The sequence below is a fragment of the Anomaloglossus baeobatrachus genome, chromosome 1, assembly GCF_048569485.1.
Source record: "Anomaloglossus baeobatrachus isolate aAnoBae1 chromosome 1, aAnoBae1.hap1, whole genome shotgun sequence".
In the NCBI taxonomy this organism is placed as follows: Eukaryota; Metazoa; Chordata; class Amphibia; order Anura; family Aromobatidae; genus Anomaloglossus; species Anomaloglossus baeobatrachus.
In genome coordinates this window covers 760,011,094-760,037,185 of record NC_134353.1, presented here as the reverse complement: position 1 = coordinate 760,037,185, position 26,092 = coordinate 760,011,094, and the positions used below count along the sequence as shown (strand labels likewise).

General features: G+C 41.3%; 1 protein-coding gene across 6 annotated transcripts in view; it reads left to right on the top strand.

Annotated features, from left to right (window-relative positions):
* Positions 1-26,092, top strand: part of NOS1 (nitric oxide synthase 1) — a 672,503-nt gene that overhangs the window by 417,297 nt on the left and 229,114 nt on the right. Inside the window, exon 1 of one of the 6 annotated variants that reach the window (XM_075324068.1) lies at positions 6,516-6,614. The exons of 2 other annotated variants lie outside the window; for them this stretch is intronic. The gene's annotated coding sequence lies outside the window, so the exon portion shown is untranslated. Of the gene's footprint in view, positions 1-6,515; positions 6,710-9,741; positions 9,921-26,092 lie in introns of those variants that run through there. 3 more of the 6 variants (XM_075324051.1, XM_075324094.1, XM_075324060.1) reach the window with 3 other exon arrangements.

The window sequence follows — 26,092 nt, the reverse complement described above, 5'->3', positions numbered from 1 at the left end:
TACGGCAGCGATCACCACATATCGGCCATATGATGGGGGCGGGTGCTATCGCGCTCGACATCGCCAGCAAATGCTAGCGATGTCGCAGCATTTGTGTAAAGCCCGCATAAGGGAATTAGACTAGGTGCTCTATACTTACTGAGTTTCCAGCATGGCTGTAACATTACTTCCGGGGTCTCATTACCCTCATACATATTCACTGCTTCACCTGCCCACCGGCAGTTACGGCTTCTCTGATTGGTTGCAGTCGGACTACGCCTCGACCCTGTGAGACAGCATGTGTGACTGCTTAGAATCCCACACGCTGTCTGCATCTTTATAGTGGTATAACTATAAATAAATAAAACAATTGGCACATGGTCCCCTCATATTGTCATGCTCAGCACAGAGAAAGCATAAGGCTACAGGCTGCAGCCCACAACCTTGTGCTTGTCTTGGCTGTGTATCAAAATAAGAGGCACCCCATGTGGCTTTTTTTTAATTATTTAAATAAATCATTTTAAAAAATGGCATGCAGTCCCCAGAATTTTGATACCCAGACATTATAAATCTGACAGATGGGGCTAATATTCTCAGGCTGGGGAGGCCCATGGTTATTGGGCCTCCCCCTAGCCTAAAATTGCAGTCATCCAGAATTGTCACATCCATCATATGCAACAATCCCGTCACTCGGCTCATCCCGATTGCCCTAGTGCGGTGGCAATCTGGGTAATATAAGGGGTTAATGATAGCTCACAGCTGCCACTAAGCCGTAGATTAGTAATGGAGGGCATATATGAGACCCCCCATTACTATTCTATAAGTAAAAAAGTGAAAAGAAATAAACACAAACACCCAAAAAATCATTTATTTGAAATAAAATACAAAAAAACACTCTCTCCAATTTATTAAACAAACATCCAGTTCTGATGTCATCTACATGAGATGCCACAAGAAATCTGGTTCTTCTACATACCGAAGTCACATTGCGCGTGCACAGAACATGTCCACACGCTGTGGCATCAGGGAGAGACTAACTTAGCCACAGCTGTGAGCGGTGAGGTCACTCAGTTAATCTGTGGTCACAGCTGGAGGTTCCCGTGGTAAACCACCTGTGACCACAGGTAAACTGAGCTCAGGTAACCTCACTGAACTCAGTGACCTCACTTCAGGTGAACTGAGTTCACAGACCTGCATCTCCAGGCAGAAAACTGTGTGTTTTTTGCCAAGAGATGCAGATTTGTTGTTGAAATTTATCCACCATATTCCTGCACCAAATCTGAATCTCCTAGCAAAAAATCACATCAAAACCGCATCAAAACCGCATTGTATTTTGATGCCAGATGATACAAATTTGGTGCAGGAATATGGTGTATAAATACTCCAAATATATGTGGGTTTCAGCCTGTTGCCGTATGCTTTATTTGTATTGGGTATCATAATATAGGGACCCTATATCAATTTATATGTTTATTTATTTTTGCATCAATCTAGACACACACACAGCACCTCTGATTGGTTGCAGTCAGACATGCTGTGACACAGGCTGTGAGCGCAGTCTGACTGCAATCAATCACTGATACCGGGACTGCCGGTGGGTGGGGCAATCAGTTAATATGTATGAGGGTAATGAGTGGCCCCAGAAGTAGTGTTACAGCTGCGCAAGAGACTCGGTAAGTATAACGCTCCTGCTCCTATTTTGTTTTTTTGTTTTTTTTATCTTTTTATTAAAATTATTTGGGTGGCCAAATCTGGATAGTTATACAGATTCCCTGAGAACTCCACATCCAGGGTTAGCACACAGCTACTAGCTACCCGGTATCGATCCCAAATTTTACAGTCTGGGTTTGCCCATCACTAATAAACAGTTCTAGTCAGTGCCACAGTAATAACCTTCTGTATACTTGATGTTTAGTATAACAATAGTTTACCATGTTACCATGTTAATGAATCTAGATTTTCCAGCAACCGGGGCAAATATTCAGTTTGGTATCCCTCCTATATACAGCTTAAGGGTTAAGCCAGGTAGAGTTGTCACATCATAGTTTTAGTGCAGCTGCAATATCTTTTTAATTGGCTGTTAGGGTGTAACTACATGGGGCTGCCATATTTCAGTTTCTTGCTGCAATAAAAAGTGCACTGTTTAGCCATGATTTTGCAAAAAATAGCAAAACAATGCTTTAATTACCAACAGTACTGACAACACCACCAATATCAACTACACAAAAAATATTAACAGCACGGGTATTACCACTAACATTGACAGTACTGGCAACACTCCCAATACCAACAATACAGGCAGCATGCGCATTACCACTAATACGGACATAGTTACATATAGTTACATAGTTACTAAGGTTGAAAAAAGGCCTAGGTCCATCTAGTTCAACCTTCCTCCACCAGTTCCACATTTGGTCACTAAGTCATTTATAACCAACAATGTTGTGTGTACTGAGGAAATCATCCAGCCCTTTTTTAAAAGCTGTTATAGTATCTGCCATTACTACCTCTTGTGGTAGGGCATTCCACAGTCTGACTGCTCTAACTGTAAAGAACCCTTTCCTATTTAGCTGTCGGATTCGCTTTTCTTCCACTCGCAGTGAATGCCCCCTTGTCCTTAGTATTGTCTTTGGAAGAAATAAGTTATGTGCGAGTCCTTTATATTGACCACACATGTATTTATACATATAAATGAGGTCTCCTTGGAGACGTCTTTTTTCTAAGCTAAACATATCTAACTTTTTCAACCTGTCATCATATGGGAGGCCTTCCATTCCTTGTAATAGTCTAGTTGCCTGCCTTTGAACTGCCTCTAACTTCTGAATGTCCTTTTTAAAATGTGGAGCCCAAAACTGGTTCCCATATTCCAGATGTGGCCTTACAAGTGATTTATAGAGGGGTTACAATACATTGGGATCACGGGATCTAATCTCTCTTTTTATACACCCTAGAATCTTGTTTGCATTAACAGCTGCTGCTTCACATTGAGTGCTGCTGCTCAGCTTATTTGTAATAAGAATACCCAAGTCCATCTCCTGTTCTGTGTTCCCAAGTTTACTTCCATTTAATGTATATGCAGCTATAGGATTACTCCGTCCTAGGTGCATTACTGTACATTTATCAACATTAAATCTCATTTGCCAAGTATCTGCCCATTCTGACATCTTATCCAGATCTTTTTGTAATATTGTACTATCAAGGTCAGTTTTTAATATCCTACATAGTTTGGTGTCATCAGCAAAGACTGACACTTTACTATCAATCCCATCCACAAGGTCATTAATAAAGAGATTAAAAAGAATCGGTCCTAGCACAGATCCCTGCGGCACCCCACTGCTGACTGCAGCCCATTTAGAGAATGTACCATTTATGACTACTCTTTGTTTCCTATCTTTTAGCCAATTCCTTACCCAGTTGCATATAGTTTCCCCTAGTCCTTGCTTCTGGAGCTTTAATATAAGGCTATTGTGTGGTACAGTATCAAATGCCTTTCCAAAGTCCAAATAAATCACATCAGCTGCATTACCAATATCCAGGTTTGCACTTACCCCCTCATAGAACCCCAACAGGTTGGTTAGACACGACTTATCTTTCATGAGTCCATGCTGTTCGTCAGTTATTATATTATTTTCTGCAATATATTTTTGCATGTCATCCCTTAAAATGCCCTGTTCAGTTGCCTGAATCTACCCTCTTACCTTTCTTAAATATTGGTACCACATCAGCAATCCTCCAATCCTGAGGCACCAAGCCTGTTACAAGCGAGTCTAAAAAGATGAGATACAGCGGTCTGTCGATAATGGAGCTCAATTCCCTCAATATTCGTGGATGAATGCCATCTGGCCCTGGGGATTTGTCAATGTTTAATTTACTTAGACGTAGGCGTACTTCTTCTTGTGTTAAATTAATTATATCGGGTGGTGAACTTTGATTTTTCTCTTGTTGAATGATCCCTGGTACAGTCAGTTCCTTGGTGAACACAGATGAGAAATGCCTATTTAATATCTCAGTCTTTTGTTTGTCCTCTGTAACTAACTTGTTATTATATTTTAAGGGGCCAATACTATCCTTTGTTTTCCTTTTGGCATTAATGTATTTATAAAAAGATTTTGGGATTTATTTTAATGTCCTTGGCGATTTTTGTTTCAGTAGCTAGTTTTCCTTGCTTAATTTCTTTTTTACATTTCCTATTGATATCTTTATACTTCTGAAATGCTTTTTCTGTATTCTCAGCCTTTAAGATTTCAAACGCCCTTTGTTTTTGTTTTATTATACTTTGTACAGTCTTATTTATCCATAGTGGTTTCTTTTTATTCATGGACATTTTATTACCAGAGGGTATAAGCTTTTTTTCAGGACTCTAGCAGTATATCCTTAAACTTATCCCATTTATGTTCGGTATTTCCAGTTACCATGACTTTGTCTCAATCTACACATTTAAGCTCTTCCCTTAATTTGTTGAAATCAGCTTTCCTGACAATAATGGCAACACCACCAATACCAACAATACCAACTATACTAACAATGCAGGCAGCATGGGAACTACCCCTAAAGCTGTCCATACTGGCACCACTGAGAAGAAATTGAGAAAGAAAAGCCTCACCCAATTATTATTACTTCATCTGAAAAATATATTCGGAATGCATCAATATACACTGATTTGTCATAGATAGTGTGAATAATATTGGAAGCTCATTTTTCTTTTCTGGACAGAACAACTTTTTCATCATAATATTTAGGGGACAAAGCTAGCTTGTGGAAGAAGGTTCTTTGGGCTAAATGTACATCACCCGGAAAACACCATCCCCACTGAGAAACATGGTGGTGGCAGCATCGTGCTGTGCAGATGCTTTTTTTTTTCTTTAGCAGGAACAGGGAAGCTGGTCAGAGTTGATTTTAAGATGAATGGAGCTAAATACAGGGCAGACTTGAGACTGGGGTGTAGGTTCACCTTCCAGCAGGACAACGACCTTTAAACATTCTGCCAGAGCTGCAATGGATGGTTTAGATTAAACCATACTCATGTGTTTCAATGGTCCAGTCCCAGTCCGGACCTAAATCCCATTGAAAATCTGACATAACCCTAAAAACGTGAAGCAGTAGTTGCAGCAAAATGTGGTCGTAAAAAAGTATTGACTCAGGGGCAGAATACAAATGCACATCACAAGAGGTATTTACAGAGAGGCTACAAGGAGAAATAGTTTGGAGAAGGTGGCAGACAGAGGGGCTTAAAGGAGAAATAGTCTGTAGAATATGGCAGACAGAGGGGCTAAAAGGAGTCTGTAGAATGTGGCAGAGAGAGGAACAAAAAGGAGAGATAGTCTGTATAATGTGATAGAGGGGTTAAAAGGAGAAATAGTCTGTAGAATGTGGCAGACAGGGGGGCTTAAAGGAAAAATATTCTGTAGAATGTGGCAGAGGGGCAAAAAGGAGAAATAGTCTGTAGAATGTGGCAGACAGAGGGGCTTAAAGGAAAAATATTCTGTAGAATGTTGCAGAGGGGGTAAAAGGAGAAATACCGGTAGTCTGTATAACGTGGCAGAGGGGAAAAAAGGAGAAATAGTCTGTAGAATATTGGAGGCAGAGGGGCTAAAATGATAAATAGTCTGTAGAATGTGGCAAACAAGAGGGGCTAACAGGAGAAATAGTCTGTAGAATGTGGAAGACAGGGGGGCCAAAAGGAGAAATACTCTGTATAATGTAGCAGAGGGGCAAAAAGGAGATATAGTCTGTAGAATGTGGCAAGAGGGGTTAACAGGAGAAATAGTCTGTAGAATATGGCAAACAAGAGGGGTTAACAGGAGAAATAGTCTGTAGAATGGGGAAGACAGGGGGGCTAAAAGGAGAGATACTCTGCAGATTGTGTTCAGAAGGGCTAAAGGGAGGGATACTCTATAGAATGTGGCAGACAGAGGGGCTAAAAAGAGATGCTCTGCAGAATATAATGTGATGTGTACTGATGTGCAGTCTATACAGGACTGAGATATGCACCTGGCTCTAATATTATCCTCAAGAGGGCTCGCTGACTATTCATTTCAGTTACTTCATTTCCAAGAAAAGCCTTCTTTGTTTAATGAGTATTTCAACAGATCCTTCTCAGGCTCATTAGCAGTAAGAGGAAACCTATAAGATTGTCAACAGGTAAACCACATACCAGAGCCCAAGAAATGAGGAATAATTCCTTTGGTTTTATTCTTAATAGTTGGCTAATTGAAGATACATAGCCTGGTTGTTGAAATTTGGGGAATTAAGTTATGTAACAGATGCCTGATCTATCTCATCTGCTGGCTTTCTGTTAATGAGGACTGTTTGGTTTCATTCCACACCCATAAAAATCTGGTTGGATGTCAATGTTAATTCGTTTCAATGATGATAGGGGAAAGGAGGTACATTAGGCAATAAATTCCTCCTCGCTATCCTGTCTGAGCTCATGCCTTCGCTCTTGGCTTCCTACATATTTATAGTGCTTTCCCATCTTCGCCTTGGAGTGGAAGAAGGGAGGAGAATAAATAAGAGGGAGGGAGAAGGAGAAGGGGTGGGAGAGTCATTTAATTGAATCCCCCATTGTGAATACTGAAGAAGAGAACAGACATTTAAAACTCTTTCTAAAGAAGGGAAAGGGGATCTTGCAGGAGGTGAGTACCACAACTGTTACTTATACTGCACAAGTGCCTGGATGTAGGAGAGGATCCATAGTCATTCAGCTGTTGGCTGCCTCTTAACATCACAGGTAAGCACTTTTTGTCGTCTGACATAAGAAATTGCTGAATTAGTTCAATGACTGTATGGATTTAAGTCTAAACTTCTTGCTTGTTTTAAAAAGGGAAATTGAATTAGTAACAAGCGGAGTTGTGGGATTCCTGCAGATCTATTTATCTGTTTTATATTGATAGATGCATTAAGACAGATGAAAGGTGTGCCTAGAGAAGGTGAACAAGCTTTAAGACAGGAAAGATAGCCCATAACAAAGTATGGAAAGCAAAACAAGAGACAAAAGAAAGCTAAACACTCATGCTCCATTCCCTCCTTTCTGCCTAATGACAGTCATTTGGAAAATAAATGAGCGAAAACCAAAAAAAAACTGTTCACTTTCAGAAGTTTCCTATTCTCTGAACATAATATTATGTAAGTTTTTCTATGATCAGGTTTTATTACTAAATTAAAATGTCACTTACTCTTTGTTTACTTTAATAATGATCTTTGTTTACTATAATAATGCTCTTCAGAATAAAGGCTTCTTTGTCAATCACATGGACATCTGAAATCTGAGTCTTTGGAATGAGCATTTCCATCACAGAATACAAATCCAGATCCTTATTTTATTTATTTATTTGCTTTACTCACTTATATAGCTCTATTTATTCCACAGTGCTTTACAAATGTAAACAATGCCTTAAGCTCTGGTAATATTTAGGCCAAGCTTAAGTGATGGCTGGACTTTAGCTGTTTACTAGGAGCTTGTGCCTAGGAATGTTACTTTGTCTTCATTTGTTGCTCAGGTACAACTCAAGAACTTTTTTGCCCAATATTCTAGGAGTAAAGTGATATATAGATTGGTCGTGATCTGGTATATGAGTAATAGCTCAATGTTGGACATTTCATCGGAATCCTTCTTAATCACTGGCCTCCTGGCTGCATCATATAGTTTATCCACATAGCTTGTATTCTATGTTTAGCTGCCTAATTGCGTATTTGAGGCTATGTATGAAGAGGAACACAGATAAATACTGGCAGACTATCTGAAATCTGGCTAAGTGTAAAAGAGATGATATGTTAATGATTTTCAAAGGCTGCTCTGAAATGTGACAACCCTTATGTTCACTATGGGATGGATAACATCAAGAAGGGATAACTGGATCTGTTTTGTCTATACTATGTTCATCATGTGTAGATAGCACAATATTGCAGTGGAGCACATGAGCCCCTCCCTTTAAGTCAGCTGTCATTTCATAAAATGTGAATTGTATAGTTGGAACACTTTAATATATACTGATTTGCCATAGATAGTGTGAATAATATTGGAAGCTCAATTTTCTCTTCTGGGCAGAACAACTTCTTCCTCCTGCCATGAAGGGGACACAGCTAGCAGGTTCTCTGGTCGGATAAGACCAAAGTAGATTTTTTGGGGCTAAATGAAAATGCTGTGTATGGTGGAAAACTAAAAACACCATCCCCACCAAGAAACATGGTGGTGGCAGCATCATGTTGTGGAGATACTTTTCTTCAGCAGGGACTGGGAAGCTGGTCAGAGTTGATGGGAAGATGGATGGATCTAAACACAGGGCAATCCTGGAGAAAAACCTGCAAAAGACTTCAGCCTGCGGCATAATATTACTGAGGAGCAGCTGAGTCCCTCCCTTTAAGTCACCTGTCGATTAATAAAAAGTGAATTGAAAGTGTTAGCTGTGGGAGTAGATCTGTCATTATAGGTCCTATATAGTAAAGAGCAGAAATGTCTATTACATCTACAATACCCACAGTGCCATGCTTTTTCTGTATATACGTCTACTTCATAAAAATTCATTATGCTGTATACCACAAGTTTCCAAAACCTGAGAGCAATTAGCTCTGTGTTGCTGAAGTTTGATGGCCAAAATATGTTCATCAGCAGCTCCCAGCTGTTTACTCTGTGTTCAATTTAGATTGCCTCTCCCATCTGTCACTTTTCTGGTAACTGTGGTTATTAAAAGTAGCAAGCACACAGGACTGCTCAGAAGTTTAGGACAGAGAGAGCAATTTTCTATCATGTATTATAATGTATGATATCCATATAAGCTTCATAATACACAAAAAGATCAGAAGCTGATAGTGGGGTTCTAGAGTCATGTCAATCCATTATCCCTACATATGAAGATGAGAAGCAGACATTAGGGTTCTAGAGTCATGTCAATCAATTATCCCTACATATAAAGATGAGAAGCAGATATTAGGGTTTCAGTGTCCTGTCAATAAATGATCCCTATATATAAAGATCAGAAGCAGATATTAGGGTTCTAGAATCCTGTCAATCCATTATACAGTATATATGTATATATATATATATATATATATATATATATATATATATATATATATATATAGATAGATAGATAGATATATAATAATATATATATGATCAGAGCTGACCAGTGCTTTTGGGTAAAGGTACTACTAAAGAAGTACGTCAGCAGCTTAGTTTGTGTAATGTCTATATCCCAAGTAAACTGTCTGCAGAGGTTAGGCTAGTCTTTGAGTTCCCTTTGAGCAGCTGATGAAGGTCAATATTGATTACTGAAACGTCTTCACTTCATACTGTATTTGCTTCTTTTCATAGTAGATTCATTCTTCTCACTATAGTGGAGTGCCTGGTTACATTGATATTACCATTACAGCCTAGTCTTTGATAGTTCTGTGCCACATCTAATCGAGCTATCCAGATCTTGCATTTTCGGACACAAGGCTACAAAATATGATATCTTATTTTTGGATGTCCTTAGGGGGGGGTTCTTAAAAGTGCCTAAGCTGAATCCAAATTGTGCTACACTATCTTGGAGTTAATCCTAGAACAGCTACAGTACAAAGTATCATAAGGTCCTCTAGTTGTAGACATGTAGAGGTCCATAGAAAAGGCTTAAAGCCAATGTTGTGAATATTAGAGGCAATCCAGATCATTGGCACTTGTATTGTGGAATCCTTATGCGCAGATGTGCCTTAGTATGCAGAGGACAGGTACATTAGCTATATAACAAGAGCAGTTGTGAGGAGTCTTGGATTGCCAGGGAAGGAGGTGCAGCTGCAGATTACTTTCAGAGTGCTCAGTGCTGATCGGAGAGCTCAGCGAGCAGAAAGCTCTGTGCTTCTTATAGGCACACACTCCGCTCTCCAAGGTGCTGGAGGGAATCTGAAGGCATCTTCAAGATCCAGCATGCCCAGCCTGCAGCGGGGAGCACAGCACAAACAGGGTAGGTAACCTGCCATGTGCTTATGGCTTCGCTTATTATGGATCTGAGGAGTTCTAGGTTTCATTCAGACTCCATCACTCACTTTGATGAAGACAGTAGAGAGTAGAAACAATAGTATTAGATACCATGTGTGGATCACTAGAAACACACAATTCTACATGCAGAAAAGTATATAACATGTATTGATTAACCCTCTAACAACAGGTTTATTTCAGAATCAATATCAGTTATATTCATGGTATAAATATAGCTTGATTGAATCAAGAAGAATTAAAAAATATTGTCTAGAATAACATTAATTTTTCATATTTATACAAAATAAGAAAAGAATAAGAATTTGCCTTCATTAAACTGTATTCTTAGAGAGGAACAGGGCTAGAAGAGCACAGGGGGATCGAAAAGAAACTTAGTGTTTCTCTATGGGATCCACTTTGTTGTTGTATTATTTTTGTTTATGATCTGATACATTACTGCTGTCATTTTCATCAAATACAATGGACACTGTAATATATATATATATATATATATATATATATATATATACATATACATATATATATATATATATATATGTATATATGTGTATATATGTGTATATAAATATATATATATATATATATATATATATATATTATCTATACCCCATCTGGATAGGCTTTTACTATTCGAAGCTTCGAGGCGGTGTGAAGACGCTTTTTTCAGATAATAGGCATATAATAAAAAAAACTGTGTAAAATTATATTAGACATTCCCATAAGTTTATTTTTACCGTTACTTTACTTTCACTGGGTAATTAGTGGAACGAATAAGTGCTCAAAATAACTCCTTCTGACAGGTTTACCCTATTTCCCATTTCAATTTGTGCAAGTTTGTTCTTTACCGGCTATCACGAAAGTCCAGTGTTTTACATGCAAATAATATAGAATTCAACCCTAAAATTCTAAGTTAGATTCTAAATTATTGATTTTATGGCACAGTTTATTCCATAGTTCTATATGTAACCATGGGATAAATGTAAAAAGAACAAGTACAATAAACAATACCTAAATGAATGAAAAACAGAATGAGAGAACAGTACAATGACAATGCATATTGAGGGAAAACTGTGCCATGAGGGCTTACAATCTACAAGAGAAGGGGAAATTATAGAATCGGCTCAATTAGTTGTGTTATTGCAGCAAGGTTATTGTTGTTTGTAGACTTGTTATGGAAATGAGTATCCAGGTTTTGAAGCTTTCAATGGTGGTTGAGAGTTTTCAGTTGCTGGGGGTAGTGAGTTTTAGTGTATAGGGGAAGAAGAGGAGAAATCTTGTAGATAAGTGCAAGACAGACATCTAAATAAACCTGACACCGAATATAATGTTTTAAATACCACAGACGGTAGAACCAGATGAAATGTGTGATACAAATTTTTAAGATTAACAGTTGTTATGTAAAAAAAATAATCAATGTTAAAACATAAGCAAGAAAAAATAGGTGTATATATATATATATATACATATATTCATTTAGAATCGGCCAGCATAACTAACACCAACACATCACCCAAGAAACCGCCAGCATAAACAACATCAGCACATCACCCAAGAAACCGCCAGCATAACTAACACCAGCATGTCACCCAAGAATCGGCCAGTATAACTAACACCAGCACATCATCCAAGAATCAGCCAGTATAACTAACACCAGCACATCACCCAAGAATCGGCCAGCATAACTAACACCAGCACATCACCCAAGAATCAGCCAGCATAACTAACACCAGCACATCACACAAGAAACCGCCAGCATAACTAACACCAGCATATCACCCAAGAATCGGCCAGTATAACTAACACCAGCACATCATCCAAGAATCAGCCAGTATAACTAACACCAGCACATCACCCAAGAATCAGCCAGTATAACTAACACCAGCACATCACCCAAGAATCGGCCAGCATAACTAACACCAGCATATCACCCAAGGATCAGCCAGTATAACTAACACCAGCACATCACCCAAGAATCGGCCAGCATAACTAACACCAGCACATCACCCAAGAATCGACCAGTATAACTAACACCAGCACATTACCCAAGAATCGGCCAGTATAACTAACACCAGCACATCATCCAAGAAACCGCCAGCATAACTAACACCAGCACATCACCCAAGAATCAGCCAGTATAACTAACACTAGCACATCATCCAAGAATCGGCCAGTATAACTAACACCAGCATATCACCCAAGAATCAGCCAGCATAACTAACACCAGCATATCACCCAAGAATCGGCCAGCATAACTAACACCAGCACATCACCCAAGAAACCGCCAGCATAACTAACACCAGCACATCACCCAAGAAACCGCCAGCATAACTAACACCAGCATATCACCCAAGAATCGGCCAGCATAGCTAACGCCAGCACATTATCCAAGAATCGGCCAGTATAACTAACAACAGCACATCACCCAAGAAACCGCCAGCATAACGAACACCAGCATATCACCCAAGAAACCGCCAGCATTACTAACACCAGCGCATCACCCAAGAAACCGCCAGCATAACTAACACCAGCACATCACTCAAGAATCGGCCAGCATAACTAACCCCAGCACATCACCCAAGAAACCACCAGCATAAATAACACCAGCATAGCACCCAAGAAACCGCCAGCATAAATAACACCAGCACATCACCCAAGAATCGGCCAGCATAACTAACACAAACATCACCCAAGAATCAGCCAGTATAATTAACACCAGCATATAACCCAAGAAACCGCCAGTATAACTAACACCAGCATATAACCCAAGAAACCGCTAGCATAAATAACACCAGCACATCACCCAAGAAACTGCCAGTATAACTAACACCAGCACATTACCCAAGAATCGACCAGTATAAACAACACCAGCACATCACTCAGGAATTGGCCAGCATAACTAACACAAACATCACCCAAGGTTTGGCCACCAAAACTAATGCCAACACATCCCCCAAGTATTGGCCACCATAACTAACATTAGCACGTCACCTAAGATTCAGTCAGCATAACTAACACCAGCACATCACCCAAAATGAGCACATTTTCCTGTTATTCCTTGGATAAATACCAGCTGGAAACCAATAACGGCACCAATTTTGTGTCCCGTATGATGAATAGTGTGGGAATTGTTCTCCAGACAATGGATACTTGTTCAGATTTAGTCTGAGCTGTAGGATATATTGTAGACTGTGCATTTATATTGATCATAGAACTGCCAGTTTGCTTAGTTACCAATAAAACATGGATTTTCTTGTGCCACAGAATGTTGTCTTTCTTGTTACCAAGAATAAAATTAGCAACATGAGTCATCTGGTTCCATGTAAACTAGTGGTAAATTGCTACGGGATCTCAGAGTAATATTGCTCCTTGACTTGTTGCATTGTATCACATACTGTTACATAAAATGAACAAGGGTTGGCAGAATCTAATTACATCAAAATAGAGAGTGGAGCAGGATGTGGGCATTCAATTAGTATATGAAATGATGAAGGCACTTGATCACCCCTCACATAATTACTCCATTACAATAAACTCATCTCACATTTGCTACAGAAAGGACATTAGGAGTCATGTAAAACACGTGCCAAGTTATTTCTAATTAATCTTTAACTTCTTATGGCATTGTCTGTCAAGCTGGTATAACCATCACCGCAGTGCCGTACTTTATATAGCTTCATAGCCAGCATAACCCTCTGATAAATACTAAATGTAAGATAAAAGCAAAGATCCGGCTAGGAACTGAATCTAAGAGGCTATCAAAGATAACACAGCACGATAAATGACAAACTCGGCACTGCTACATCACAAAAGCTAGCACTGCTACATGCTGTTAGGGAATAGACGTGGAACAAATGTCACGTATTCTAAGTTTCTATTTGGGATATGGTAATAATTTATAAATATAACCATGATTTTTATACGTTGTCCTTCATTACCTGCCGTCTCCACCAATTAGTGTTCACAGTGTAGTTAACTTCCAATATATAGAGATCATATTCTGTTGTTTCTTTTGTCATTCGTATCTTGGACCTAGATTCCGTAAAACAGTAACAGTTTGTTTCTTAAACTTCTTTTTTATTGTTTCTATTGTTGTTGTTTTTCAATACGGACAAGTTAAGTCACTTAGCACAACCCATCATGGTGCGGTATGCAATACGTACATTGTCATAGGACTTTAGGTAAATTGGCTACGATGGCTTTATAGTGTATCTCCTTATTACTTATTAATTATCACTTGCACATGAAGTTTCAAAAATTAATTTTAACACCACAATGACCAGGTTTGATTTCGCATTAATGTCTACCTTATTTTTTTGCCTATCTGCGTAACTTTTTTTTCTTAGTATTTACTTGGCGTGGCTTTGTATAATGTAAGAGTAATTGTATTTTTGCAATTTTTAGGGGTACATATTAATTGCTGGAGAAATGGGTACCGTATATTTTGTTATTGTGGTCTAAATAGGAAGAATTTATTTTCACACTTTTTGGTTATTTTTTCATGTTTCCACTGACTCACCCCCAGACAAAGACTATGCAGTGAAACATAAGTCAGAGTGGGGGGTTATTTGGTGTTAGTACAGTATTACTATCAGGGCCGACTTAACAGCATTATGGGCCCCTGGGCAAATCAGTGTGCTTGGACTACTACAACAACCACTCACAGGAATAAAAAATGGTTAATAATATTAAACATATATTTATTTTATTGGCCTTTTAACAAAACTGGGAATAAAACATTAAAGCGTATGGCATGGAGGATAGCTAAAGCTGGAATCTTATCTGGCCTTTGTTAGCTAAGATGAAGAACTCGTCTTTTTCAGGCTATATTTTAGTAGTATTAAGGGTGAAGGAGTCAGCACACTAGGTCACCAGCATGAAAAATGGTCAGTTCAACGCTGCCATTCTTTAAGTGTAAAGTTGTCCGAAAGTTTAGTTATGCTTTAACATACATAGATTAGCAGCAGCCCCGGGCAAGTTCCCATCAGGCCCATGCGCTAAGATGGCCCTGATTACTGTCCTTTGTGGGTATGTATTTACCTAGATATTCTAACCACAGTGGTAGGAGTGGGTAATTGAGATGAGAGAATCAATTCACAGGACCCCAGTCCAGCAGCCAGGTCAGGATTCAGAGACCACTGGAAATCGCTGTTTCCTTCATGGCATTACTGATGCTCTTTTTTATTTATCCGGGCTGGTGTGACATCATCATGACACAGACATGATATCTAATCTAAAGAGAAGCCATGTATGCCATCAGGAAAGTGGTGATCTGTTGGGTTCCTAACTGTCACGATTCCTCTGTGCAGAGCATCTTGCACTAGAGATGCTCTGCTGTGTTTTCTAGACTGCTGAGCTGTCCGGTTTATTCACTGTGCAGGATTCCATTCTGGTTCTGGGAGGTGTATTCTCAGGTATTTCATCTTGCTCCCTGAGAACCTTGCCAGTTGTACATTTTGGTTTGGTAGTTGTGCTGTTAACATGTGTTTTTTACTTTGTTCTGAGCTCTGCTTTCTGACTCTGGATTGTTGCTTGATTTCTCTTTGCCTGCTCCCTGTTTCTCTCGTGACTTCTTGGCTTTTGACCACGGACCGTTATCTGACTACGTCTCAGTATTCTCCCTGAAGTTATTATGTATCTTCCTGGAATACTGACCCCGGATCATGACCTGATTACGCCTGAATTCTCCCTGTGTCCATACGTACCCTGGATTTCCTGACTACCCTTCCGTCTGTACTGCCCATAAGTAGTGACTGCATTACACCGTCCAGTTGTCATGCAATATTGAACTCGTTGCTGGACCAAGATCTTGAATATTGATTCTCCCATCTCTGGTGGGTCATGGACTGCGATTGGAAGCATGCATGTTAAGGGTTTAGCCCTGTTTGCCTATGTTATCTATAGCATGTAAACACTGATTATTACTTTATTAGCTATTTACATCCACATGTGTGTTTTTGCTGATGTTTGATGAAATCTCCACTTATCTCTACTGCTGTTGGTGTATCTGACAATTACTTGACAAAAAGCATAGGCTTTCATCAGCTCTTGGTTCAGGCTGGTTATGGACAGGTCTAATTACCTGTGCCACTCTGTATCTGCTGAATTAAGTGGCCACCATGTTTTTCCTCTCTTTTCTAAATGGTTTTATGAAAGCAATGAATTAATAAACTTGATATTCTATTACCACCAAGTCCTGTATCTGATTTATGAATAATTGGTACATTATGGACTTAATAATTGGTACACTCAATAACCTTTAAAATTAATTCTTCAGGATGATGTGTAAATACCTAATAAATGCAACATTTTAATTTTCATCAGAAAGTATATTCAATCTTCCTTTAAAGCAGAATTAGTGTATAGGTGTACGGGATCCATTTTAGTTTCCCAATCCCCAAATTTATCACCAAGAAACATAGTGACCAGATCAAAGTGGGACAAGGGGGAGGATTATATAGCCAGAATTGGCAGGGGACACCCAATCCAGAGCAGATTGGGACGCCCATTCAAGGCTTATTTTACTGTATCGTGAAAACACTGTGTTGAATAGAAGAAGACCCCATAAAATCTGTTGTAAAAAATTGTTTTAGCTATCATAATTCATGATTAAGTGTAGTGCATGCCCTATAACGCAGGTTACAGAAAACAAAACACTTAGACATACTAGAGTAAGCTCTGAAACGCGTGGAGATTGCTCAAGCAGACCAGCTACAATTACTACTTTTTACAAGAAGACATTACTCAGCTGAAATGTAAATATATTAGTGTATAAAATATAATTGTCTTTAAGAAGAATCCTATGTATAATTATAGGCTAGTTTCACCTTTGGACACTTGTGGCCAAACTATCTATCCTAGATTATATATGCCTTGTAAGCTATGCACGGTTGGTCTGCGTGGGCTGGAGGCTCGAGCATTTTTTATCGTGGGTGACTAGCAATGTCCAGCTTACCCAATTTTGAATATGTAATATCCAAAGACATTTTTTTTGTAAATATCTGTTGTGTTCTTATGAGAATTAAGCATTGTGAGCCCTTATGGCTGTAGAAATTCTGCAGAATTTTATATTCAATAAGATCAGTTAATCCTAAATTTCCTTTTGCTGTAATGTTTCACAATATATTGTGTACTTTGTGTAGGCGGGGGAATATTGCTATATACAATATTCAATTCTTAAAGCTTAATAAAAATAATTACATCTGGGATGCTTACTGTTGCCCATATGAGCAGAACAGATTGAGATCCGTATTTTTTACAAATATATATATATATATATATATATCCCATATATATATATTGCCTTGACCATATACAATATACATTCAAATCAAATGTTAGTTGGTGGGGAATGAGGAGCCGAACAGATCCACTGCTTGGTTTCCTATACTTGTACAACACATTCCTAAACTACAAATTAGATAAAGTAAATTCTGTTTTCCATATAAAGTATTGAAAACAGCTCAAAAGCAGGATGTAGCTTACTATAAACACTAGAAACAACATATAGTATTACACACAAATATGATACATCGGATACAGTGGTATAGGCACACAGCACCAGCCTTAAGTTTATGATTTACTACGGCTCATGATTTCTCAATGTGTTGATTGTGGTCTTCCAAGACATTGCAGGAAACCTACCGAATTATGTTCAATCATTGAGTTATTATCGTGCATAATAGAAATGGTTCAATAATAAGTAGAGTTCTGCTGCTGAACATAAGATTACTCGGAGCTGAACGATCTTCTATTGGCAAGTCACGCTGCACATCTCCAGCTTAACCCTCACAGCCTCATTAAAAATGTATATTAATCTCCGTGAGGGCAGGCGAAATGCACAGCAATTAATCAATCCAATTTGTTTTCATCAATGAAATTAGTGCTGACAGTCCCCAAAAACATTAGATTTTTGATAAAACAACAAAAAGAAATGCAGATGGCTTGCTTTCCACATGGCACATCCTAGGTTCTGCTTTCAAGATACACATACCTCAAACTAAAGATAGTTTTAGATATCTATGTCTTATCCCATTCTAGTATTCTCAACCCTAGAGTTATGTTTGGGATGCTCCTCCAGAGGGCCACCATAGAAAGAACATGTTTAGGCAAGCTAAAACTAGGAATTAAACGAAGACAAGATACCTCCAAACCAGTGTAAATCCATTTTAATCACAAATTTGTCAATTTTCTGGGTTATAAATGTGAACATTATTATACCAACTGAAATACTAACTGAGCCAAAATTTGATGAGCAGGAATTCTAAATAATACTCAAAAGAGGGTTATCATCTCTATCATCGATGGTAGAGAAACTGGAGCAGCAAGCTCTAAAGGTGGCCATACACATTACGGCTGACGGCTATCTATCCTAATACCAAAGACAAGCTCAGCTGTGTTTTGTATGGGGAGAGGAGAGTAAGCTGAATCTATGTGCAGCACCTCTGCATGACACCCTCCTGCTCTGTTTTTAAAAGCTATAATAATAGCAAAAACTGCTGCAACTTAGTGGCATACAAAAAGTGGCTGTTGGACTTCTGTATTGTCCCACTAGTACAAAGATATTTGCAGCACCTCTGTTTGCATTGCACACTCAAACTCATTGTTACTTACTAAGACATTATAATACCAAAAATTGAGTAAACTTAGTGGCATACAAGAAGTGGCTGTTGTACTCCATTAGTGCCCCACTGGTGCAAATCTATGTGCAGCACCTCTGCATGACACCCTCCTGCTCTGTTTTTAATAAGCTATAATGATAGCAAAAAATACTGCCATTTAGTGGCATCATAGAACTGCCTGTTGGACTTCCATTAGTGTCCCACTGGTGCAAATCTATTTGCAGCACCTCTGCATGACACCCTCATGCACATTTTGCTACGCTAATTTTATAGCAAACTCAGGGAATTCATTGCTGCATTTGATAATTCGGAGGGATAGAAAGTGATGCTTCCTTTAGCTTTTCCTTCTGTTCATAGACAGCATCTCCAAGTCCACACCCGAAGAGCAATTTCTCCTCCACGTGTAAGTGTGGAGAGGCAGCTAGTGCGCATGCATGTGCCGATTTACCCCAGCTGCAGCCTAACTACAGTGTTTCGCCTAGTGAGTATGCTCAGCCTGACTGTGCCATTCCTGAGGCTAAGTCTTCATTTCGGGATACAGCGGATGCTCCCACACTTAGTGCGAAAAGCCTCTTTGCACAGGTACTTGCATTCCGTGCCGGGTCTAAGTCCTGTTTTGTGCCTAGACACCATGCTAAAGCTGATAGTCTTTTTTCAGAGACTGTATTTCATGCAACTGAGCATGCTCAGCCACTTACTGCATCAGAGACTAGGTCCGGTAATGAACTCTTTGGCCCTGCCCCTGATGTGGGGGGCCCATATAGACCACAGGGCATCAGGTGTCCTGACGATGTGGCTAGGCCACTCCCAAATGGCTTGCAGAGGCCCGCCCCTATGACTTGTCACCTCATTATTCATGGTCAGACGATGACTGGTGAGGTGTTTGTGTCGTGGCAGCCATGAGGTCATTATTGAAGTTTCGGTTCCAAATAGGACGCTAGTTATGCCACTCATGACGTGTCACTCTGCTTTTGTCTCCAGGAGGTGCATTGTGGTCCACCCTGGTTTGGGGCGGACCAAGGTTATAAAACGGGCTGGAGCCAATAAGGAGGTGCGCAGTCTTCTATTATGCTCCGAAAGAGCACACCTCCATGTGTTGAACCCATTGCGGCTTTAGGCCAGAGGTAGGCAGGGATAGGGCGTCGATGCAGGCCGCCACCACAGTTGGTAACGCAGAACGGTTAAGACCAGCTCCTGTCCTACAAGTCCTGCTTGTGCAGCCCAGTGGCATTAACAGGCCTGCTGCTGCTGATGCACCTGCTGTCCACAGGTGTGGCCCCAATGCACACGGTCAGCATACTGAATGGCCCCTGTGATGTTAACAGGGAGTTCCTGGGCTGGGTGGGCATGTGGACCCTGTAACGCTAACAGGGCTCCCAGTCTCCAGATCTGAGTGGCGTCTAACTCGGTTCAGGCAACTATTAGTTTCATAGCCACACAGATCTGTATCCTCCATCTAACCTTCCAGTTGCCAACCTCTCCTTTTCCATCTGGGAGCACGGTGGACATTGACTGCTGATGGGGATAAATACCTTTCTCTTTCTTTTCTTATTAATTTTCGTTATATAGCGGTAACATAGTATATACCACCTTATCCAAATCTGCCAGTCCCACCGTAACAGATGGTGTTTCTTCATCAAATGTTACTTTTGCTTAACCAACAAACCCACGGACAAAAACTTTTTTCCCCTTTCCAACACACCTGTTCCCTTTTCCACCAGCATCTGTCCTTTTTGAACTCATTTGGTATATGACCAATTGTGCAACTCTGCAGGGACACCGTACTCAATGCCATCTCAGCCCAGCAGCCAGCCCTCGGTCCCTCAGATGTGGACAAGTAAAAGACCATTTCCTCCTATCCATGACAAAGCGTTGAGATTCACTCTGTGCAGCACTGGTGTTTACTGGAAAAGCAGATCTAAGAATCCGTACCACCTTCTGCAGATACTCCTGTATACGTGCGTCCCTTTCTATGGCAGGAATTATTTTGCCAAATTTTGTCTTGTACCGGGGATCTAACAGTGTGGCAACCCAGTAGTTAGCATTACTTCGAATTCGTACAATCCGAGGGTCATGTTGTAGGTAGTGCAGCAAGAAGGCGCTCATGTGTCTTGTGCATCCAGGAGGACCAAGTCCTTGGCGTGTTGGTGGCAGAGAGGTGAGAATCGTGCCTCCTTCCTCTGCCCTCTCCCCCCCCACCTCGCACAACCTAAATGTGAGCAAGCTCTCACTCATCTGCTGAGTCTTCCATGCCCATCGCCAGTTCGTCCTCCATTTCTTCATGGGCTCCTGCACCTTCCTCAACAATTTTTGCAGATTCTATGCGCCCTTGTTAATCCCTCTCTCCCACCGTCCCTTGACTTCCGCCTAGGTGCCGCTCACCGTCTGGACCTTGTAGATCTTATTATCCCTTCTGCATATGACTCCTCCTGTACTTCCTCCCTTTCCTCTTAGACCAACACCTGACTCCGAATAATGCATACAGTGTGCTCCATCTTGTAGATGACCAGAATTGTCACGCTGAGAATGGCATCGCCAGTGCTAAAGATCTTCGTCGATATTTGTAAACTGTGTAGAAGGGTGCATAGGTCCTTGATCTGACACCACTCCAGCAGCGTGATCTGCACCACCTCTGGATCAAGTTAGCCCAGGGTATACGTCATACCGTATTTCAGCAGGGCTCTGCGGTGCTGCCACAGACGCTGCAACATGTGCAGATTCAAATTCCTGCGTGTCGGAACATCGCATTTCAGGCGTTTAACTGCCAGACCCTAAGACTTCAGGAGCGATGAAAGTTGTTGAGCTGCTGGGTGCGAAGGATGAAAGTGAGCACATAGCAGCGTGCCCGCTGCACAAGGCCATGTAGGCCGGGATGGTATTTTAAAAATTGCTGGAGAATCAGATTCAACACGTGAGCCATACAAGGCACATGTGTCACATTGCCCTGACGAAGGGCCGCAGACAGGTTTGCATCATTGCCGCACACGGCTGTTAAGTCACCAACGTAGTCCACTCAATCAATTTGTACTCCAGTCGCCAGGTGACAACGTGTTCCTTTCGTGCATAGTGCTGATGATGGGAAAGGAGTCAATGCCAGCGGCGCAGGTGGACGCAGGTTATGCTCACCCACTGGGCTGCGTTACCTTGACAGATGCAGAACCACAGGCTGAATGTAGGTGGTGGGTATCTCACAGATGAAGTACCATCATTCAGCTACAACCAATGGGAATACACCGCACCCTTTTTTAGGCCCCTCCTGTCTGCAGACCACTGCCAGACAAAGCTATGAACCTCTTGTTACTGTTACCCCTAGTTCAGTTTTATGATTTTGTGTGCTTGTTACCTGTGACTACTTTTCCTGCTTGCTGTTTACGTACCTCGTTGGCCGATCCAAATTTCACCTCTGCTTGTTTTCTGATTAAGTCCTGGCCATCCCATTCTGTTCCTCTTCCTCAATTAATGTTTTGACCCTGCATGACTACTATTCTCTCGAACTGCAGCCTTCCACAGGTATTGATCAACTTGGGCCCTGTGTAATTCCAAATCACTGTATAGGGGTTAAAGGGTTTCAGGGTTCTGGGTGTCCAGCTTGGTGAGTGGCTTCCCTCTAGCCTATCCTTTACAGCCCATCTGAGTGTGTCGATCCAGGCAGGCGTTACACCGTGCCCTGGTCAGAAGGCCATGTAGGCCGGGATAGTGTTTTAAAAATTGCTGGGCAACCAGGTTCAACACGTGAGCCATACAAGGCACGTGTGTCACATTGCCTTGAAGAAGGGTCGCAGACTGGTTTGCATCATTATCGCACCCGACCTTCCTTGGCTGCTGGTTGAGTGGAGACAACCATTGATGAAACTCGGTCTCACTCTCCAGAGCTAACCGTCCACAATTCCTCAGTGGTGTCTCACATTTCCCCTACATTTCAAAGTAAACATTTGACCGCCTGATGGCCTTGAGCTCTGCTGCCAGCATAGTAAGGAGGTGTGTGGGATTCCTTGGGCGCAGTTACAAGGAAGGGTGGACTGACCACACAGGGTTTGGGCCGAGGTGGAGGACCCACACGAGGTTGAGGAGGCAGAAGCAGTGGAGGAACTTGTACATACAGAGGAAGGATTGACACACACGTCGTGGGGACGGCAAGACTTGTACAGCAAACCCTTCTCCATCTCTCACCATAGTTACCCAGTGCCCAGTCAGCAACATGTAACTCCCCTGTCCATGCTTACTGGTCCAAATATCTGTGGTGAAATGCACCCTGTCACACACAGAGTTTCTCAAGGAATCGGTGACGTTGTGTGCAACCTGCTGTGGTAGCGTGGGCATGCCTTTCTTGGAGAAGGAGTGACGACTGGCCATCGGCTCTTGGGGCACTGCAATGGGCATAAGGTCTCGAAAATCCTCGGTCTCAAAAGGGTGTAAAGGCAGCCTTTCTGTTGCCAACAAGTTGCAGATGATGAAACTCAACCTCTTAGTCATGTCATGCCCTTCGAAAATCATGTAAAAGACAGCGAGGGGACTCCAACCACAGTCTCCCTCGTTTCCACTAATTGGGCCACACACACCCCACTTGACTGGCATCACTTGACCCCCCTTTTCAAAATGAAAAAGATGCTTTGCATGAAGCACTCTCAATAATACGCGTGCCTTTCACGTCCCCTGGATGACCCAGGGTAAGAAAAGTCCTCTGAGAGCCATGACTTGTTCATCTTGGTTCTTTTTTCAAAAGCGAGGGGACTCCAACCACAGTCTCCCTCGTTTCCACTAATTGGGCCACACACACCCCACTTGACTGGCATCACTTTATCCCCCTTTTCAAAATGAAAAAGATGCTTTGCATGAAGCACTCTCAAAAATACGCGTGCCTTTCACATCCCCTGGATGACCCAGGGGAAGAAAAGTCCTCTGAGAGCCATGACTTTTTCATCTTGGTTCTTTTTTCAAAAGCGAGGGGACTCCAACCACAGTCTCCCTCGTTTCCACTAATTGGGCCACACACACACCCCACTTGACTGGCATCACTTGATCCCCCTTTTCAAAATGAAAAAGATGCTTTGCAGGAAGCACTCTCAAAAATACGCGTGCCTTTCACGTCCCCTGGATGACCCAGGGTAAGAAAAGTCCTCTGAGAGCCATGACTTGTTCATCTTGGTTCTTTTTTCAAAAGCGAGGGGACTCCAACCACAGTCTCCCTCGTTTCCACTAATTGGGCCACACACAACCCACTTGACTGGCATCACTTGATCCCCCTTTTCAAAATGAAAAAGATGGTTTGCATGAAGCACTCTCAAAAATACGCGTGCCTTTCACATCCCCTGGATGACCCAGGGGAAGAAAAGTCCTCTGAGAGCCATGACTTTTTCATCTTGGTTCTTTTTTCAAAAGCGAGGGGACTCCAACCACAGTCTCCCACGATTCAACTAATTGGGCCACACACACACCCCACTTGACTGGCATCACTTGATCCCCCTTTTCAAAATGAAAAAGATGCTTTGCATGAAGCACTCTCAAAAATACGCGTGCCTTTTACGTCCCCTGGATGACCCAGGGTAAGAAAAGTCTTCTGAGAGCCATGACTTGTTCATCTTGGTTCTTTTTTCAAAAGCGAGGGGACTCCAAAAAAATCATGTAAAACACAGCGAGGGGACTCCAACCACAGTCTCCCTCGTTTCCACTAATTGGGCCACACACACCCCACTTGACTGGCATCACTTGACCCCCCTTTTCAAAATGAAAAAGATGCTTTGCATGAAGCACTCTCAAAAATACGCGTGCCTTTCGCCTCCCCTGGCTGACCCAGGGGAAGAAAAGTCCTCTGAGAGCCATGTCCACATTGTCAGTGGACAGACACGTGTGCTTATCTACCAGCAGACCCCCAGCAGCACTGAAGACAGGTTCCGAGAGAACGCTGGCTGCAGGACACGACAAGATCCCCAAGGCGTACGTGGCAAGCTCAGTCAATTTATCCCGATTGGAAGCCTAAAATGAGCAGGGCTCAAGTTGCACAGTAATGGCATCGACGTTTCCTTGCATATACTCATATATCTGTGTGTCCTCCTCTTTTTCCTTGTCCAGCTCTTTTGTTTTCGCATGAGTATATGTCCTTGTCACTTTCCCATGTGTTTGTGTTGTGTTGTGAGTTGTTTGTCACCTTTTGGACACCTTTGAGGGTGTTTTCTAGGTGTTTTTATGTGTTTGGGAATGCCTGCCATTGTTTCCTATGCAGTTCGAGTTCGGTTCATCGAACGTTCGACGAACCGAACTCGAACGGGACCTCCGTTCGGCGAACCGAACTCGAGCCGAACCACGACCGGTTCGCTCATCTCTACTTAACAGTTCCATCAATTTCTCACTCATTTAGTCCCTTTTTCTCTTGTTGCTTCCAGACTAATTTTCCCCCTATCAGAGCCTACTCTGTTGACTTTTGTCTCATCAGTCTGAATAACCTGTTTACATCTTCTACTGTCCACTTTTTGCAAACTCCAACTGACGCTTCTTATGACCATATTGCAGTCGAGACTTTTTCAAGCCACCTTTTCAGACTTGTTTAATGTGTGTCGCACCATGTTTGTATGGACATCTGTGATCTCACTATTACAAAGTATATGAGTCACCTCCAGTACCGCGTTTGTCAGGCCAAAACGGATAAATCTTGTAATCAGCCGACTTGCTGCCTCCATTATTTTACCTGGACGTCCACCTATTGACTTTTAAATCGATGGACAGACTTCTTTTTGCATCTTACAACTGTCATGGCACTCATGATGCAGTTTGTCAATTTTTTTGACCGAGAGATCACTATCGATGAGCTGGGTGATGCTGTTTCTCTTTTCATAGGACATCCTCTTCATGGCTGCTCCTTGATTTGATCCAGTGATCTCTCGCTTGTGAATCAACCTAATAACACACTGAGCTATTAGGGAATGTGAGAACAGGTTGTAATTTGTAGTATACAGGAAGAAAAAGATTTTTTTTACCACCAGGAGCAAAAGATTATCAACGCAGTGACAGGACAAGAATCTACATAACTAATCATATGCTACATAGTTGCAAGTCAAATTTATGTATGAAATAGCTGAGATGATTGTCTATACAATGATGGTAGTCTCATTCAAAGATTTAATGGATGGGGAGATAAGGAGCCTGAAAGTCAAAATTGTTACCCTTTTGCCCGTCAGTGTATATAAGATGAATTTGGACGAAATTGCAGATTTAAGCATGAGTAACAAATTTACTGATATGTATGGAGGTTTTCTGAATGCAGTGTGATGGCAGATTCTCTAGGGAAGAAGAATTGGGCATGCTGGATTTCAACATGTCCAATCTTCTGTTCTTATGACAGAAATGTTGTTACTAGAGGTGCCTGTAAGCAATGCATTCTTCCTTTTCTCATTTAGAAAAAGAATCATGTTTAGGCAAGCTGGGCCTACATTTGTATGGGGGGAGGTAAGAAGAATAGCTGTCAGCCAAAGAGTCACAGAAGGTATATGGAAGCTTTGCACATAAAATACTATATCGGGCTTTA